At 45.0% G+C, this 18,953-nt stretch overlaps 1 protein-coding gene across 1 annotated transcript in view; it reads right to left on the bottom strand.

The window, feature by feature from the left end:
• The window catches only part of EMP3 (epithelial membrane protein 3 (MAM blood group)), a 95,041-nt gene extending 78,070 nt beyond the window's left edge, over positions 1-16,971 (bottom strand). The window contains exon 1 of the mRNA XM_069200675.1: positions 16,593-16,971. The gene's annotated coding sequence lies outside the window, so the exon portion shown is untranslated. The remainder of the gene's footprint in view (positions 1-16,592) is intronic.
• Positions 16,972-18,953: the final 1,982 nt, after the last annotated feature.

Genomic DNA, 18,953 nt, shown 5'->3' with positions numbered 1-18,953 from the left:
TGCAACTGTAACAGTGGGAACTTCCCTCAGCAGTGCCCTGAAAGTAATATGCAACTGTTGCAGTGGGAGCTTCCCTCAGTAGTGCCCATCAGCAATATGCAATTGTAGCAGTGAGGATTTCCCTCAGCTGCGCCCGTCAGCAATATGCAACTGTAGCAGTGGGAACTTCTCTCAGCAGTGCCCTGTCAGCAATATGCAACTGTAGCAGTGAGGATTTCCCTCAGCAGTGCCCTGTCAGCAATATGCAACTGTAGCAGTGAGGATTTCCCTCAGTAGTGCCCATCAGCAATATGCAACTGTAGCAGTGAGGATTTCCCTCAGCAGTGCCCTGTCAGCAATATGCAACTACCGCAGTGGGAACTTCCCTCAGCAGTGCCCTGGCAGTAATATGCAACTGTAGCAGTGGAAACTTCCCTCAGCGGTTCCCGGTCAGCCATATGTAACTGTAGCAGTGGGAACTTCCCTCAGCAGTGCCCTGGCAGTAATATGCAACTGTAGCAGTGGAAACTTCCCTCGGCGGTTCCCGGTCAGCCATATGTAACTGTAGCAGTGGGAACTTCCCTCAGCAGTGCCCTGTCAGCAATATGCAACTGTAGCAGTAGGGACTTCCCTCAGCAGTACCCTGTCAGTAATATGCAACTGTAACAGTGGCAACCTCTCTCACCAGTGCCCTGCTAGTGCTCTAAGCCTTGCACCAACTGATCAGACTCCTGCGTTTTTCCTCTCTCTATTCCATGCAGCAACAGCAGAGAACGCTCCTTCTCCCACCTGGAGGCCAAAGCCTGGAACGATCTTCCCCTGCACTTTAGGACTGCCTCATCACTCTGGGAATTCAGGAAAGGACGCAAGACCTGGCTGTACCAATGAACAGAGCACCTCAAGCAGCTAGCAACTACAGCGCCTTTAGACGCTCACGGGTGATTTGCCGAGCTTTAGACATCCTTTTTAATTGACGGATAAGCTATTAGTAGCTCAGCTTCCCTGATAGGTACCTGTCAGTGCAATAGGACTCCAACATTTAGAGATGTCTCAGCGCAGTGACCTTTTAGTGCTATAGGACTCAGACAGTGTGTAAACCAGAAAAGTAGGCCTCACCAATGGTTCAGGAATCAAGCTTCCTTCCAGCAGCTCTCTTCCGTGCTACAGAATCTCAGCAGTGCAGGCTTCGTCCAGCAGTGCTCTCAAAGTGCTGTAAGTCTCCAGCATAAAGAGCATCCGAAAGTGGAGTGTTGCCACTACCATAGGACTTGAGCATTGGGAGCCCCTTCCAACACTGTTCTGTCAGGATTGTAGAATGCAAGCCTCATGAGCTTTCTGCAGCCATGCCCTGTCAGTACTACAGGGCTGCATAAGGCTCCAACAGTGCAAGCTTCGTCCAGCATTGCTCTGAGAGTGCTACAAGCAGAGTGAGTGTCCTGAAGTGGTGCGATGTCAGTACTATAGATCCTCAGCAGTGTGAGCTTCCTCCAGCAGCATCCTGTCAGTACTACAGGATTGCAGCATTGTACATTTTCTCCAACCACTGCACCGAAGAGTGAGCATCCTGAAGTGGTGCGATGTTGACACTAAAGGACACCAGCAGCATTAGAGTCCTTCAGTTGTGCCCTGCCAGTACTATAGGACATCATCAGAATGGTAAGCTTTCGCCAAGCAGTGCACTGAGAGCACTGCACCATGAGAGCCCTCAGGAGGTGCGACGTTAGTACTATAGGACTCTAGTAGTGTGAGTTTCCTCCAGCAGTGCCTTGTCAGTACTATAGGATTCGAGCATTGTTCGCTTTTTCCAAGCACTGCACTGAGTGCATTGTAGCGTGACAGTCCTCAAGTGGTGTAACAACAGTACTATAGGACTCTAGTAGTGTGAGTTTCCTCCAGCAGTGCCTTGTCAGTACTATAGGATTCGAGCATTGTTCGCTTTTTCCAAGCACTGCACTGAGTGCATTGTAGCGTGACAGTCCTCAAGTGGTGTAACAAAAGTACTATAGGACTCCAGCAGTGTGAGTTTCCTCCAGTAGTGCCCTGTCAGTTCTATACACCTCCAGCAGTGTGAGCTTCCTCTGGGAGTGGCCTACCAGAACTACAGGACCCCACCAGAGTGAGCTTCCTCCATGAGTGCCCTGTCAGTACTACAGGACTCAAGAAGTGTGAGCTTCTTCCGGGAGTGGCCTACCAGAACTACAGGACCCCACCAGAGTGAGCTTCCTCCATGAGTGACCTGTCAGTACTACAGGACTCAAGAAGTGTGAGCTTCCTCCATAAGTGCCTTGTGGGTACTACAGAACTCCAGCAGAGTGAGCTATCTCTCTGAGTGCCTGTTAAGTGTACTGACAGTACTTCATAGTGTGCGGCCTCAAGCCATGTGCTGTCAGTGTGACAGGACTCTAGCAGGTGAGCCCCTTCCCAGCACTGCACGAGATTTTTTTCACCAACACGGTGAAGCTTGCACTAAAAATAGAAACCTAATGGTCTTTTGAGCTACGACGAGGAAAGAAAAATTGGGGAGTCTTGAATATTGAGCAGGGCGTCTCAGACGATTTGAAGGGATTTTGCAACAGAAAGATGCGCTCAAACAGCAGCCCGCTTTCACTTCCACATTCACATGATGGAGTGCACGTGGTTGGTGCACTGATTAACATATCCTTTTATTTATGCCTTGTGTTTGTTCGGTTCCAGGATGTGGTTTTTGAGATGTCCTCTTCTCGGGGGAAAGCTTGCAAGAGGCTTGGAGGAGGGCTGCAGATGTGAGAAGCCCTGTCAGAAACATTCGGATATTAGCTTAAGGCCTCGCGCGCCAGGGCGTTCAGTGTGGTAGTACCTGGTGCCTTAACACAAGAGTTCAAAGGGGGCAAGTGCCCACGTCCCCGCTAAAAGACGCGTTTTACAGAAAATAATGCTTCCTGCATGAGAGACTTCCTAACAGTATGTATGGAGCCTTTGAGTTTGGTCCCGACAAAGATCCCTTTATAGCCCTGGCAACTGGTAAGGGCCCCCTAGGTCTCTCATATCTCACAGACATTTATAGACATGGGGCTGAATAGGGGCTGAATAGGGGCCTCCTGATGGGAAAGGGCCCTCCGCTGGGTGGGAAGGGGGGGGGGGGGGAGGAAGGAGGGCGCCCCGCGCGGCTGTAGAGCCTGCGTTACCCCCCGCTTTATAGTGTACGGGGCCAGCTGGTTTGGCCCGGAGTGAGATACTGTTGGAGGGTATGGTCGCTGCTTAAAATGGAAATATAGAAGTGCAGGCACTCCTTGCCCCAGTCTGCTCCCGAAAGTCCTGTTACCCTCTCTTTTACAGCAATGGAGCAGCGCTGTGAAGTGTAGGTGCTACCCCTTCCAAATTAAAGGAGGGCAGGTGCGGAGTACCTGATAGTATCTGCCCATGTAAAGCTGTGGTTTGGGTGTCAATGTCAGTGAGGCTGCCTTCAGGCAAGGCGCTGCTGAAATGATGCTCCTTGGAGTGAGGCAGTGCTGGAGTGAGGCTGCCCGGGAGTAAAGCGGTGCTGGAGTGAAGCTGCCCTGGTGTGAGGCTGCCCTGGAGTAAAGCGGTGCAGGAGTGAGGCTGCCCTGGAGTAAAGTGGTGCTGGAGTGAGGCTGCCCTGTAGTAAGGGGGTGCTGGAGTGAGGCTGCCCTGGAGTAAGGCGGTGCTGTAGTAAGGGGGTGCTGGAGTGAGGCTGCCCTGTAGTAAGGTGGGGCTGGAGTGAAGCTGCCCTTGAGTGAGGCTGCCCTCGAGTAGCTCGTCAGCTCGTTGTGGGAGATACTTCGGGGGTAGTACGGAGCTTATATGTATTGGGGTGTAGGGTAGCCATGAAGCACTGGCATCCAGCCTCCTCCTTGTGGTGCTGGAACAGCAACACAAGGACTTCATCAGGTTAATTTTCTGTCATGCCACTTGAGCGTTCAGAGGTTGACAAATAACAGGAGTCACAGATATGATATATATATATATATATATATATATATATATATATATATATATATATATATATATATATATATTTATATTCAATAAAAAAACAAAGGTTACAGGGACGTTATAGCGTTATAGTTAGGCTCACATTTTCAATGTATAAAACCATAGAAAGTCACCTGTTAGAGATATCTCAAGTAAACTAAAACTTGTGTACTAGGGCAGCTATAACTCGTGCCCCTGCCATGCACAGTTTTTCTGTCAAAAATTTTACTGCAAATATTAAATTGATATAATCAATGATGTTATCAAAGTTATCATGAGTGCGGTAATTTGTGAGGTAATTAGCAGTGCATGGAGAGGGTACACGTTCTAGTTACCTTAGGGCACAAATTATAGTTACTTGAGATAAATCTAACTACAACAGGTGAATTTCTATGGTTTTGAATGTTTAAAATGTGAGCATAGCTATAAATTCCCTGTAACCTTAGTTTTTTTAACTGAATTTGTGTTTTTTCAATTTCTTTTTCCTAATTAAACTTTCCTGTAACCTTTGTTTTTTTCAGTGAATTTATATTTTTTTTAACGTAAAGTCATTTTCATTACAATACGATAAAAAAACCACTGCCGCACACGGCCAAAGGCTGTGCATGGCCGTGGGCCTGGCTAGTGGCCAGGCCCTGCAGCCAATCCCCTACAGCCACCCAACGCCACAACGCACATGGCCTTTGGCTGTGCTTGGCGGAGGATGGCCACAGGAATTTCCATGGTGTGGTACATTTAAAATGTGAGCCTAACTATGGCGTCCCTGTAACTTTTGTTTTTTTTAAGTGAAGATACATATTTAAGGGGGCCCTCGGAGGTGGCTGTCCTGGCGATTCCTCAGGTTCCCCATGCCTCAAATCGGCCCAGGACTCTTCTACACTATCACTGGAAGTTTCTGTCATGTTGTAAGAAGAGAAAACAGAAAGCAGGCAGCAACGGAGAGCCTAGCAAGGCTTTGCTGTTGGCTGCAATGAACAAAGAGCTGGAGAAGGTGCAGCAGGCTATGGTTAAAGAGTTAGAGCAAACAGTGGTTCCAGAAGTGATATGTTTAGTTATGTTAACAGAGATTTATACAGCTCCAGGACTTTAAGTAGGGAGGGTCCTTCCAGGTTTCAGACCGAGTTGTAATTAAAAACTGACTGTCAAACCTGACCCTACTAACTCCTATATTTATTTATTTGCCTTTACAGCAAAACACTGGTAAGTTTCTCAACAATGACTGTAAAAACCATTAAGGTAAACCATGTGATGGATGTATTATGTATTCCATGTTTACGTTTCACTTCATATTGCATTCCCTCAGAGTATTTGCTTTGTATAGCTAATATTGTTAACTGAGTCGCCTTGAAGTATATGAGTGTGTTCAACTTGTGAGTGAGTGTTCATGATGGGGCCCAATTATGATCTCTTGTTTTGAGGATGAATGCAGTGCGAGTTTTCCAAAGTGCCTGTCACTGAGTCACAGAGGCTCATCAGATCCTTGGCCTCTCTGCAGAGCACAGTGGTGGGCACACATCTGCCAGCTGTAAGCACGATTCTTTGGAAGAATGTCTGAAATACGGACCATGCCAAATGAGAAGAGAATGCTTTGTTTAGAGGCGAGGAAAGAGGGTGTGTGTGTGTGAGAGTGGGTGTGGTGAAAAGGGGGGTGACATGTGGAAGAACATGTAGCAGGGCAAAGGGAAAAGACAGCGATAAAGGTGATGACCTGTGACATATGCAGATGGAGGATATCAGAAAACTGTGGGGAGAAAACGGATGTAAGTGACTAAGAGACCGAGTAGGAACGTGTAGTGAAGGGGGGCACAGGATTGACTGAGACTCCGAAGACCACTACACATTCCAAAGATTTAGTAATATTAAATTCACAATTTCATATTTCCAGATCTGAAACGTTTTCAGATCTAATTGTTTATAACTAAATAGCCTTACTCATTTGCTTGATACTGCTAAGAAGCATAGGCAAAGCTAATAGATCTGGCTTATCTTCATTGTTGTTCCCTATGCCTGGATGCAGTAACAGAAAACTCACATAAGCCACAACCTTAATTACATAAATTATGCCTCTTGGAAAAGATTCGGAGTTATGCCTCTTTGGGCACGCCCCTTTTGGAGACACACCACCCTCTTTATTCCACTTACGGCACTGGATAATGCTGTATTGCATTGCTATGACCTTACAGTGCCAGATTTGCAAACAGATGAAGGCAGGAGAGACGCTAGAGGATGCAGCACAAAGGCAAGGCACAGGGGATGACAGGCTCTCCGTACACTTGTATATGAAGTAGTGCTAATGAGGATTCTCAGGGTAATCGTAGGGCACGGGGTCCTGTTTGATGCCTGGCGGAGGATATGACACAGGCAATGAATTTGTGAATAGTTCTGGATGGGGAGCTTGGCACGAGGTCAACAGTGTGGAACCATTTAGGGCCTCATTTAGAAGAAACTGGCGCATTGTGATTGATGCACCAGTTTTCTGGTGCTGCCCTGCGCCGCCCTAACGACGCCATGGAAGCCCTGTATTTATAGTACACTGATCCATGGCGCACTGTGTCCACAATTGCGTCAGTTGTGGCCCTAAACCTTAGCATTGCTGGACTAGTGTCAAACATTTTGACGCTAGTCCAGCAATGCTAAGGGGGCCCCATTTAAAACAGCACATCATCACTTTAATACCTGCATTGAGCAGGCGTTAAAAAAATGATTCTGTGACGGCTCAGAATGGCGCATGGAAGTCTTGAAGCTTTCACTGGGTCATTTCTGCGGGGCTTTTTGCGGGGGGATGCCTACCTTGCATACATTATACCTGGCACAGATATAATGTGGCGCAAGGCTTTGCAAACTGGGGCAGTGGTACTATTGAACCAGTTTGAAAAGGGGGCGCTGGGTGGGGGATTGGTGGTGCCACTGTAGCGTAAAAAAAAAAAAGAAAGGTGGAAGGAGTGTGGGGTTTTAGACATGTATTGGGCATGCTGTAGATTGACTCAGTCAAAACCAGTGTAGGACATTGATAATCTGAAGGAAGATGACTAGGGCACTGGTGTCCAGATCCAGTCCAGAGCATCTGTATAAGAACTGACAATCCACTATATGCAAATCTTTTGCATGTGGATATTCTGAAAGTCTGGTATTGATCTAGCATTTGTGGACAACTCTGGTCTATGCAGTTTTGGGTCAAGACTTGTAGAAGCACATGGGTTTCTTCAGAAGAGCTACTGAGTGAGGAAGGGTGGCTTCAGGTGGTACTGAAAAGGTAATAAGTAAAAGGTCAAGGGTCCCCTATAAGCAGGGATAATCTGCACTCAAAGCACGCTGGTTTTAGGCAAACAACATAGTCCATCTCCCCCAGTTAATTATAGTTCTCCAACATTAGTCTTGTATCCCCCACAGTAGATATTGTTTAGTGTCAGGAAGCTATATAAAGTTTTATGAGACAAGGTAATTCACAATTTGTAACAGCCTACAGTCTTGATGACACTACATACATCAACTCCAGAACTTGAGCACCTCAAGGAGAAAATCTTGCAATAAAGATCTACCTTCATCCAAAGTGTATTCCATGATACCTTTTCAAAAGTTATGTTAACAGTATTTATTAATGCTGCCATAATGAAGGAAAAATAAATCATTACATCCATTAAGCAGCATCAAAATTATTTCAATCGATCTATTACTCTTTTCATTTTCTATACATTTCGATTATTTTACTACACAACAACACACAAATATTGAAGTGTATGCAATGATAATTGTAGAAACATAACCAGCGAACCCAATGAAACAGAAAAAAACGAAATTCAAATTCCTTAAGCCATTCTTTCCTACAGGCTTTACCTAAGCAACACTCATGAAGGGACTTAAACTAAATTAAATATCCCTAGAGGTGTCCTATTAAAAATCAGAAAGGTTGTGAGAATCCTCTAGAACACGTCAACAATCTGTCTGCCTTCCATATTTTAGCATCCATCTTCTTCATATGTTTTAATTGTATTCCAAACCAATTCAAAAAGTGACCAGTGTCCATTTACATGGACATTGGCTCAGGTTATTTATCTAGCTATAGAGTCAAACGATCTTCAAGACTGGTAGAAAATCATTTTAGCAGCATGCTTTTTTCTATCTAGTCATTAATTCATTTGTATCCAATTTTTTAACTGTTTCTTGCATATCTCTTAAAGCGTGTTGCATACCCCTCTCTCAATTCCACACTGGAACTTTATCAGTTGGGTGTTCCTTACTAATTGGACCATCTGATTCTCTGCGGTATTCCTCATAATCTCTGGATATTTTTTAGAATATTGTGGAAATAAATATTGTAATACCGTTCCAGAAATGCCCCTAAGATTTTATGGACATGCTCTAAAGCATGACCTTGGGAGTGTCTGACTAGCAGTGAACTCCAAATTAGTTCATAACTTGTCTCTCCTGGTGCATAGAGAGGTAGGCATGAAAAACATAAATCTTTAAACATTCATTTGCACCAACTGCTTAATCACAGAAGAATTTAAGAAGGTGGTTGAGCATGGGGCAGCACAATTGCGGATGCTCCACGTTGTGGTCAACGAAGTGTGGTTCATTATCTCTGCCATGTTGTGAGTTAAGGCTCCAGGCTGTGGAACAAATCATGAAAACACTACCGAGATAATAATCAAGTGTTTCTAGAAGGGAAATCTGGATATAGAAAAACGTTCCAGCATGCATGATCAAATGGAATTGTCTTGCTTTTTATGAACCCAAATTTTATTATTATTAAATAAGCCTCACTGTCCAAGCAATGGACCATACTCCCATTGATACAACGACGGTTTTCTTATGATTTGTTAATATTGCCATTCTACACCAATAAGTCTGGTGACTTCCCTACTCACTTATTGTACCCACAACATGGCCAACTGTTCCAGCGCCGTGCAGTGATCCCTCCAGCACCTTTGCTGAAGTCTGTTCAATATGACCAGTGCAAAGTACCGCGTCCCATGTGATCTTAACATGGCAGAACCGCATCTACACCGTCCTGCTCCTTCAACCCTCAGGACCTGATGCACAAAGGTATACTTACACTCTTGTGTAAGTTTACAATTTTTTGCTATTCACATACAAATATTACGAGTAGTATATTTACTAATGTGGAGTCTTCGCACTTGTGACGGAGACTCCGCACATAAAATAATAGGACAGTCCTATCTTTTTATTTGCAGAGGTCCTGCCAAGACTGAGAAAACTCCGCAGTAGTAGACATTACTCGTAAAATGTGTGGGTATCAAAAAATTGTCAACTTCCACAAAAGTGTAAGTTTACCCTGTGAATCAGGCCCCCGGTTTTCCTGGTGCCTACTATTCCAACCCAGATGCCTCTAGGCGCCGATACTAAACTGCTTCCACCTTCTGGTAAGCAACTAGCACACCTCTTGTCTTTCTTGAGTTTGTATTCCACAAACCACCGTAAACAAAGTGCATAAACTCTAATGGCAGCAGGCCCATTTCAGTTTGAATATAGAGTTGATTTTATGTTGTGATCTTTGTGCCCTGCATGAAATTGACAATGTTTTATTTGAACTTTACTTGTAGTTTTGTTATTTCTAGGGATACTGTATGAGTTCTGTTTTTTCTGTACTTCGTTTTTAAATATGTATGACTTCATATTATTAATCTAAGTTCCCTGGTGAAGGTTTTTCCCCGTAATGCGTGGAAACTGTAGTCATGATGAATAAATACAGTGGGGCGCATGGAATATGCAAGAAAAGTATGACCATGCTATGACTAATCAGTTGATATAAATGGATGGCTAAAAGATTTATGTATTTTCGTTTATACCTTCATGTGCACCAAGAGGCATAGGTCTTACCTTGATGTGTGCTTCACTAGTAACCAATTCAACCCAGGCGGAAGGGATCGTGTCCTTCCCGTATGCCTAAACTATTCAAAAGAGACTAATACTCTTGATACATACGATTGTGAGATTAAAAATAACGCCATCCAGTTCTCTGTAGCATTTGGGATTTTTTCCTTATCAATGGGGAATAACTAGTGCTATATATTGCAATGTTTCAGTTTTTATGTGCAGCATTTTTTCGTGATGCAGAATTAGTTCTTACTCTAAATTAGCAAATGGGTTACCTGATCACTACTATGGCTGCTGCTCATTTATCCCACTTCAGATGCTCTTTTCATGAGGCTCTTGGACAGATGCCATGTTTTATCTGATGCATCAGAGGAAACGTGACATCTGTCCAAGGGCCTCATGAAAAGAGGAGCTGAAATGGGGTAAATGAGCAGTAGCCATAGACATCGGGAAAGGCTCTCAACAGTTGATTATTAATACTCCAATTATTAATATTGCAATTTCAGATGGTTTTAAGTCTTGAGACCTCCTTTAAGGGGTGAGAGTAGTGGGACAAAACAGGCTGTGACTACAGCCCATGTCAAACTCCAACTAGAAAGGGATAGTGACCTGTACGGCCGACCCGTGTTGGTCTTACATGTGGCAGCCCATAGGTTGTATAAACTACAGAGTTCCAATATCAACTGGGAGAAAGGAGCAGCTGGCCAGCAGGGCCTGGTTGTCGTTATGCCAAGGCCACGAGAGTGGTTGGAGCTTAATCCAAGAGTTCGATAGACAAGTGCTGGCCCTCCTGAGCTGCCGGGCAGAGCGCCCTCATGAGGTGTGGCTGTGTCAGGAGCTGGCAGTGGGTAGGAAGAAGTCAGCTGCATGCAGTACCAGAAATAAACACATGTTCAGTCTATGAAAAAAATACTTTACTGCAAGTCTTGCATCAGTCGAAGCAGCATCTAAATCTCACTTCATCAGGGTCAGGCTGGGACAGAAAATAGACCAGAGCTCCAACGTAAAAGTGGACCCATTAGTGAGTAAGATAGCTCTAAATGTGTCCCACATATGCTAATCAGCAACATTTAGAAGGTTTTAAGACATGCTGTATAGGTGTTTTGAAAATTTGGGGAGCCTGCATGCATGTGTGCTTGCTGCAAGCGATGTTAATGGTGATATCAAGTAAATCAACAAAAAAACAAGCATTTGCAATGCAATGGGTCTTGCATTTGCTCGAGTTAGAGCTGTTATAAAGTCCTAACTGGACTTTTCTTGCCACATAAATTGAAAATGAAAAGTAAAACAGTTGACATAAGGGAGCCGATACAAAGTGCCATGGCCACCATGAGCATGAGCGCGAAGGAGAGACACAAAAATAAAAGAAGTTCGCTCATAGTCAAACGTACTGGCAATCGTGCAATTGTCGTGCAATTATCCATGCAAGGCGGCAACAAAACGTCCCCAAGGAGGGACAAACATACAGCATTTACCAATGATGATAAAAGATTTTTGAAAGGCAAGCCCCCAAACGAGTGAAAATGATGGGTGTGTGGTGGGCGTGGTTAAAAGCCCACAATACTTACAACAGATCAAAGCGCTTGTGCACTCGACCTAAAAACGACACACTGGGCCATAAAACAGCCGAAAAGCAGATAACACACTGACCTGTTAGACAATCCCTTCTGGCACTCTCAGGATCCAGTACAGGCCAGTCCGACACAACACATTGTGCTGGCTGTGCTTTCGATTACCCACTGATTGCCATAGGGGTAGGCCAAGGTCTTTCGAGTGGGAGGAACAATGCGATGGTTTGCACTTGCATGGGCATCTTATTCCTTAATCTGATAACTATACAGCCCGTGCCAGCCTTGTTGATTTAACTATGAGCCTGCAGATCATGTCCTAGGATCTCCTCACCACTTCCATTCTTTACACCCTCTACTATTAAAAAGACAAGCAAACAAACAAACACTGGCAATGCCAATCATTTTTTTTCGTTTGTCAGAACAGGTCCTAAAGAAACATCAGTAAGATCCTTTCCCGCGTACAGAGCAGGCCCCGTGTGAGCAAGAGCGGTGCTAGCTTTACTCGGGCACACCAAACAGGCACCACATGGAAATCAGCAGTGCACGCTTCTGTTTGACCGCACAACCAGGCACTGCATGGGTATCATAAGTGCAAGCTTCCCTTGAACACACAAAAAAGGCACAGTAAATGCAGCAGAAGGGTAAGCATCATGGAACAAGTATAGCACCCGCGGAAGCATCACATACTTCCACCAGTCAACGAGGGCAGAGTGTGCAGCAAGCTTCTGCCACATAGATAACAGCTACAGAAAATGCAATAGCAGTGGGTGATGGTAGGCACTGTGCGGATATTAAGTAGTAGCCCAGCGGGAATTGGGCATTGCAGGAGAGGGGCATCCAGATGGCAGCCATGGTGAGCGGTTCGAGACCTGGTGTGCACACAAGAAGCTATCTTTGTCAGCACCACAGGGTGAGGCTTGGCAAGATTACCTGGATAATCCTTAAGAGTTTTACGGGATGCAGGCAGTTATGGTCATGATCCTAAAACACTAGACATGCTGCCCAGTTTCGAACACTCTCGCCGCCACGGATAGGGGAACAAAACAACTCATCATGTTCTCAGGCCCACAACACCAGCTCTCTCTTACCAAAATAATAAATCCTTCCCTCCCGCCAATCACTATATCACCATTTTGTGGCCCTATTTAACATTTTCCCCAGTAGCTGCATTCAGTAGACCACTTGAACGTTCTGTGCATTAGAACACATGATATAATTTCTGGCTAAATAGCCAATTGCTTCGGGCTAAGATGAGTACATTTGCTGGTAAAATTTAGAATATTAACGATAGACTCATTGTATCATACGGTCTCCATATGATGTAGTACACCTTTTGCCCTATCCTCCAAAAACAATGCTGGGCTTATGATGCAGAAAAATAATGGGTGTTTTCTGGATTACAGTGTTGGCCAGATACTAGTGGCAAAGATGGAACCAGACTCTAGGGCACTGCTGGCTAAATTCTATAGACCAATGATATCGACATCCGATAGGGTAAAGAGAAACACATCTTGTGTTTCCCTGATGGGCACATTCTGCAGCACCATAATGGGAACATTCTGAAGTATCTGAATGGGCACCTTCTGCTGTAACATAAGGGGCATCTTCTGTGGGCCATAATAAGCAACATCTGCAGCACAATAATGGTCACTATTAGCAATACCATAATGGACATGTTCTACAGCACCGTAATGGATACTATTTGCAGTAGCATAATGGGCAGGTACTCTAGTGGACACATTATGTAGTACCACAATAGGCACTATGTTGTGAACTATAATGGGCATGTTCTGCAGTATTTTAATGGACACTATCTTCAGAAATATAATGGGAATGTTCTGCAGTACCACAAGGGGCATGTTCTGTAGTGCAATGGGTACATTTTAAAGTACAAGGATGGGCGCATTTGCTAGTGCCATGCGGTGTCACATTCCATACTGCTAATGTAGGAATCTTCTGCAGTATATAATTGGTCACCTTTCATTGCACCGTGCTGGCCATATTCTGTGGGACAATGCTGGGTATATATTGTAATACATCAGGGACATATTGCAAGACGAGGGTATGATCAATCTACACTATAATGATGGTCACATTTGCAGGACACTCGTGGTGACTTTCTGTGGAACAATGGATACAATTTAGTGGACAAATGCCAGAGCCGGTGGGATTCAGAGCGATGATTGGGGGTACAAAGCAGGGCCTCATTGCAAGAAGGTAAGGGAAAGGGGAAAAGGCAGCAAACCGTCACATACATTGAGCCTCGAGTGCTCAGGGTGGGAAAGGGGACGGTGAAGCACTGCTAAGAAAGAGCAAGACAGAGAGGAAAAGAAAATAGTCTAATGCACTGCAATGCAAATATGCTAGATAGGAGGCACAAGGACAAAACAGTTGGAGGTAAGAGAGGCAGGGACCTGTGGACTGAACTGAGGTGTAATTGACAATGTCTGATGCCAATGATTGAAACAGGAAAAACATAATAGGCCAGAGGTTCGAGTGGGCTCACACAAAATCCACTTGAAGTATACGGTACAGTATGTTGGATACAGTAGGTCTGTAATTCAGAGCCAGCTCAAGCTGTCTGAAAGTAAGACCTAAAAATTGAGATGAGTGTGCTTTTAAAATTGAGAAGGAACACAATGCATCTCTTTCAAAAGTATGTGATCTACCCACATTTTCTGTCCCAGGAAACAATCTCTGTCTATTCTAAAACCATTATGGATATTTTTAGGTCTCGCCTACATACCTCAAGCACTTTGCTGAGAGACATATTCTTTACAATTTAGTGGGCTTAGAACTCGCCCACAGCACACCATTTATATTTTTCATTGTCACTCTCATTTTCAATCTTTTGGTTGCTTAGCACCTATAGACTTCCCTTCCTTTCTTGTGTTAGCTTATCCTTGGAGCATGGACCAAGTACGTGTGTTCTTCCTCAACTTTGTTCTTGCTCATATTTTTGCAAAACACTATTTTTATTTGATCATCTTTTCAGTATTATTCCTGGATGTGGAATGTGCTTTCCTACTTTTAACACAGGCATACAGCTTCTTATTTATGTTGCTTTCACCCTTTCTTCCATCTCGATTGATTGCTTGGTTACTTACCCCACCAACTGTACAAATCAACACCAGTCTATTCTACGCTACTCCACTCTATCCCACTCTACTCAGTTCTCACCACTCTGCACCACTCCACTGCGCCACTACATTTCACAAAATGCCATACTACAGCTCTCTAGGCCACTCCTCTCTATGCCTCTCTACACCACTCAACTCTATGCCACTTCACTCTACTCTATGCCACTTCACCCCACTGTACTCCACTGCAGTCCACTGCTTGTGAATCCACTATTTGTCATTCAATTCCATGTGGCTGTACTACCCTAACCCACTCTACTCTATACCACTCCACGCTACTCAACACTCTACTCTACGCACTCCCATTCCACACAATGCCACCCCATTCCACGCCAGTCTCTCCTACCCCATTCAAATCTGGACAATTCTAATCCACTCTATGCCACCCTACTCCACTCCACTCCTCTCTATGCCACTCCACTCTATACTACCATGCCACTCTACATCATGCCACCCACTTCTAAGCCACTATACTTTACATCACTCTGTGCCACTCTGCTCTATGACACTCCACTCTATGCCTTTCCATTCCACTCAATGGCACTCTATTGCACTCTATTCTACTCCACTCTATGCATACTATTCTAGGCCACTCTATGCCACTCCACTCTGCTTTATGCTACTCCACCCCACACAGTGCCACTCTACGGCACTCTTTGCCACTCCATTCTACACCATTCAACTCTAGTTTACACCACTCTATGCCACTGTATACTCACTCTACGCACTTCACTCTACTCCATGCCAGTCTGCTCCACTCTACTTTTTGCCACACTATAGCATTCTTCTCTATGCCACTCCGCTCTACTCTCGCCATAGTAGACCACTCCACTCTATGCCAGTGCACTCTATGCTACTCCATGCCACTCCACTCTATGGCACCCTATGATATGCCACTCTACTCTATCCCACTCTTCTATACTCCACACCACTCAACTTCACGCCACTCCACACAATGCAATGCCACTTCACACAGTGCCTTTCTATGCCACTCCATGCCTCTCCACTCCACTTGGCTACACCACTCAATCCAAATCCACTTGACAGAATGCCACTCTATGCTACTTCACTCTATACCACTCTACTCTATGCCACTTAATGCCACTGTATTCCACTTTATGTCACTCTATGCTACTCTACTCTATTCCACTCTACTCTATGTCACTCCAGTCTGTGCCACTTTACACCACTCTACTCTGTCACTTCAATGCCACTTTACACCACTCTACTCTATGCCACTCTATTGTATGACACTCCACTCTACTCTAAGCCACCCTACCATATGCTATACCACCCTACTCCACTCTACACTATGCCACTCCACACTACACTGCTCCAGCCAATGCCACTCCACTCTATGGCACTGTATACCACTGGAATCCACTCTACACTGCTTTAAGTCACTCCATTATACTCCACTTCACTCTGCGCCACACTACTCCACTATCCTCTGAGATACTTTCCTCTACGCTATGGCACTAACTTTTAGCCAATGCAGAACAACAGCCACACTGCTGTGCAGCATGGCTAAAAGTCATTGGCCAAGCCAATAGCTGTTACATAGGCGAGACCTATTGGTTTTGCCAATGCTTGTATTGTGTCGGCCACCAAAACTATCTCAAGTCTTTGTCCTAAATAACATGTAACGTAATCCTCTGAGCTCGGCCATCAATGTTTCTTTCTTTCTATCCTAAGCAATGACATTGCGTCAGTGTCAGTTTCTTTTTTACTAATTTATTCTCTTAATTGCTTGCTCGTGGTTCTGTTAAAGTCCCTCGAGGGGTATACTTTGGGGAGGGAGTGTTCAGTTTTGGGGAAAACACGCCTCTGTTACAGCACTGAGTTAAGATTAGCAGGTCCGTCAATGATAGAGATAAAAGTACAAAGAGATGGTGGAAGGAAAGAGCAATAAAGGAGTGGAGAGATGGTGAAGAGATATATAATGTTCACGGTGTTAGAGTTAATGTATTATGCGAGAATCAAATGTCTTCCACAGCCAAAACTAATGCACCGGAGCGCCCTGAAACGCCCAGGCAGCACGTGGTGCTAAATTAAAAACACATTTAGAAACAAAATCTGTGTGCAGCCTTACCGCGAGTTTGACGGGGACTTCGCCGTTTAAGGGGATTTCCTCAGCTCCTTCCTGATTTCTCGGGTGCTGGCGAGTGCCCTCAGCCCGGGGTGTCTTGAGGTGCCCTGCCCTAGGTGCCTCGAGGTGCCCCTTTGTGCCCTCTTCGTGTCTTCGGGGATCTTGAGGTGGCGTTGCGTGGCCTCCCCGTGTCTCTGGGTGCCTCCCTGCGCTCTCGAGTGCCTTTTCTCTGAAGAGCCCTTGCTGCTGAGTCCTGTTTAAAAAGGGGGCCGGTCCTGCGCCTTCAGACACATCCTCCGTACAACCTACACACCCTCGCCTGCCCCCACCCTTCGCCCTCGCCCTTTTTATGCCTTGCGCTTTATCCGGCCGAGGTTGTGCCAGGGGTGGCCCGGCCAGCAAGGGTGACACTGCCCTGCATACTAAGACATGAGTACAGGGTACTTAGCGACTTTCTGAATCTTAATGAGAAAACTACAGAGAGGAAGCTCCTGACGTTCTTGTGTTTTTTTGGAGCCCCACAAGGCGACCAGAAACCTAGGTCCACATGTACCCTTTAAAAAGCATTTTGGAATGTACAGAACCATTTTTGCGATTCGGTAATCTATTTACCGAATCACAAAAAGGGTTTGCGAGTCGCAAATTGTGAGTTGCTAAGTCTCGCAATTTGTGAGTCGCAAAACCTGATCTTCGTACATGTGGCCCTTACTGCCTGGCACAGAAGCAGCCAAGAAAGGCGATTCGCGAACCCGCTAATCCTGTGCCACTTTGTGCGCCACGTTTGTAATTTAGAGCACTATATATCACACACAGAATTAAATAAGCATTGTGTTTTCGTTCCACCCTTATTCCTTCTTTTCAAAACTCACATGTATTCTTCCCTCCTAAACTCCCTTCTCATTCTCTGTCTAGATAATCCATCTTACTCACCCCCACCTACTCTCATTCTGTGCGCATCGCCCTTACATTCTCTCTAGTCACCCCTCTTCTCTTATTTTCTTTTCTTTTTCTTCGCTCTTCCTTTTCACACCCTCTTCATTTTAACCTCCTGTTAAAGATGACCCTACTCCTTCCACCAGATCGTGTGATTTTTGCCCCTCCCTCTTATTTACTTCACCTTCCCTATTCCCTTGTCTTTTCTGTCCCTTCTTCAGTACTTTTGCATGATGTCCGCGCTATATAAAAATGCGTAGATAAATAAATAACCTTTACCAATACTCTCTGTTTACACCTATATTTTCACCTTTCATCTCTCATGTGACTCATGTTTTACTCTCTTTCTCGTTGCCTCTTTTCATAATGCTCCTAGTCATCACTCCCTTGTATTCGCCATTATTTCAACCATTACTCCTAACCCCTCGCTTCACCCCCTCTTATTCGGCTTTCCTCCACACGCCCCTCTTTTTGCCTGTGTTCACTCCTCTCTTGTACACCCTTAGAAACGCCTCTCCCTAAGCCATGCATTCACTCATCTCGTATTCACCTGCTGGTCAAGCATCTTAATTCATCATCTCTTCATTCCCGTCCACTCTTCTGACCACTCTCTTTTTCCAGCTCTCCACAAATCCCATCACTCCCACCCGCCGTATTAGTCCTCTCTCACCCTCTCATATTCCCAGGCTCTGTACCCTCTCCAGAAGGAAGTATTAGAGAGAGGGTACACAATGGGCTGCAGATGGGTATGGCCACCTCAAAGGGCGATTGTGAAGAGTCCCATTTTAAGTAAACATGTCTCTCTGTGCGAAATATGATCTTTTGTGTGTGTGTGTGTATATTTATATACATAGATATACACATAGGCATATTGAAAGTCTTTGTGTAAACATGTTTTTTCTCAAATTCCGGCAGTGACAGGTGGTTGGATACATACAATAATGTCTGTGGCAAGGTTGGACGTCTGTTTTGTTCTGTGACACTCAGCAGCTTGGTGATGGGGCCCAGAACAAATGGAGCTGGGGCACGGACCCATCTGCTCTGCCTCTAGAGATGCTAATGGCTGGCTCATGTTCTGTGAGGGTGTGTGTAGTTTGCCTCCAGGAGAGGAGAATGCTTGGGTTGATGTTGCCAAGACTGTGTTGGGCGGATAAGGAGGAGGATCCCATGTGTGCACAAGACAGACATTTGCATATCAAGGCCGAAATATACCCTTCCAGTACAAAAACTATCCTTTAACACTTTTCCTGCTTTATATCTGTGCTGTACAATGCAGCACACATGCAAAGTAGAAAAAAAGAGAGGAAATTAAAACTTTCCTCCTCATTACGCCTTCCTTGAGGAGGTGTGAGATTTTGGCACAAATCCCTGTCTATGAATATTTGTAGATATGGAATTGAGTCAAAACCTGTCGGTGGTTACATGGAAACA

This window comes from Pleurodeles waltl, chromosome 7, assembly GCF_031143425.1.
Source record: "Pleurodeles waltl isolate 20211129_DDA chromosome 7, aPleWal1.hap1.20221129, whole genome shotgun sequence".
Lineage (NCBI taxonomy): Eukaryota > Metazoa > Chordata > Amphibia > Caudata > Salamandridae > Pleurodeles > Pleurodeles waltl.
The sequence above is the reverse complement of the archived record's forward strand: the minus strand, read 5'-3'. Positions and strand labels throughout refer to the sequence as shown.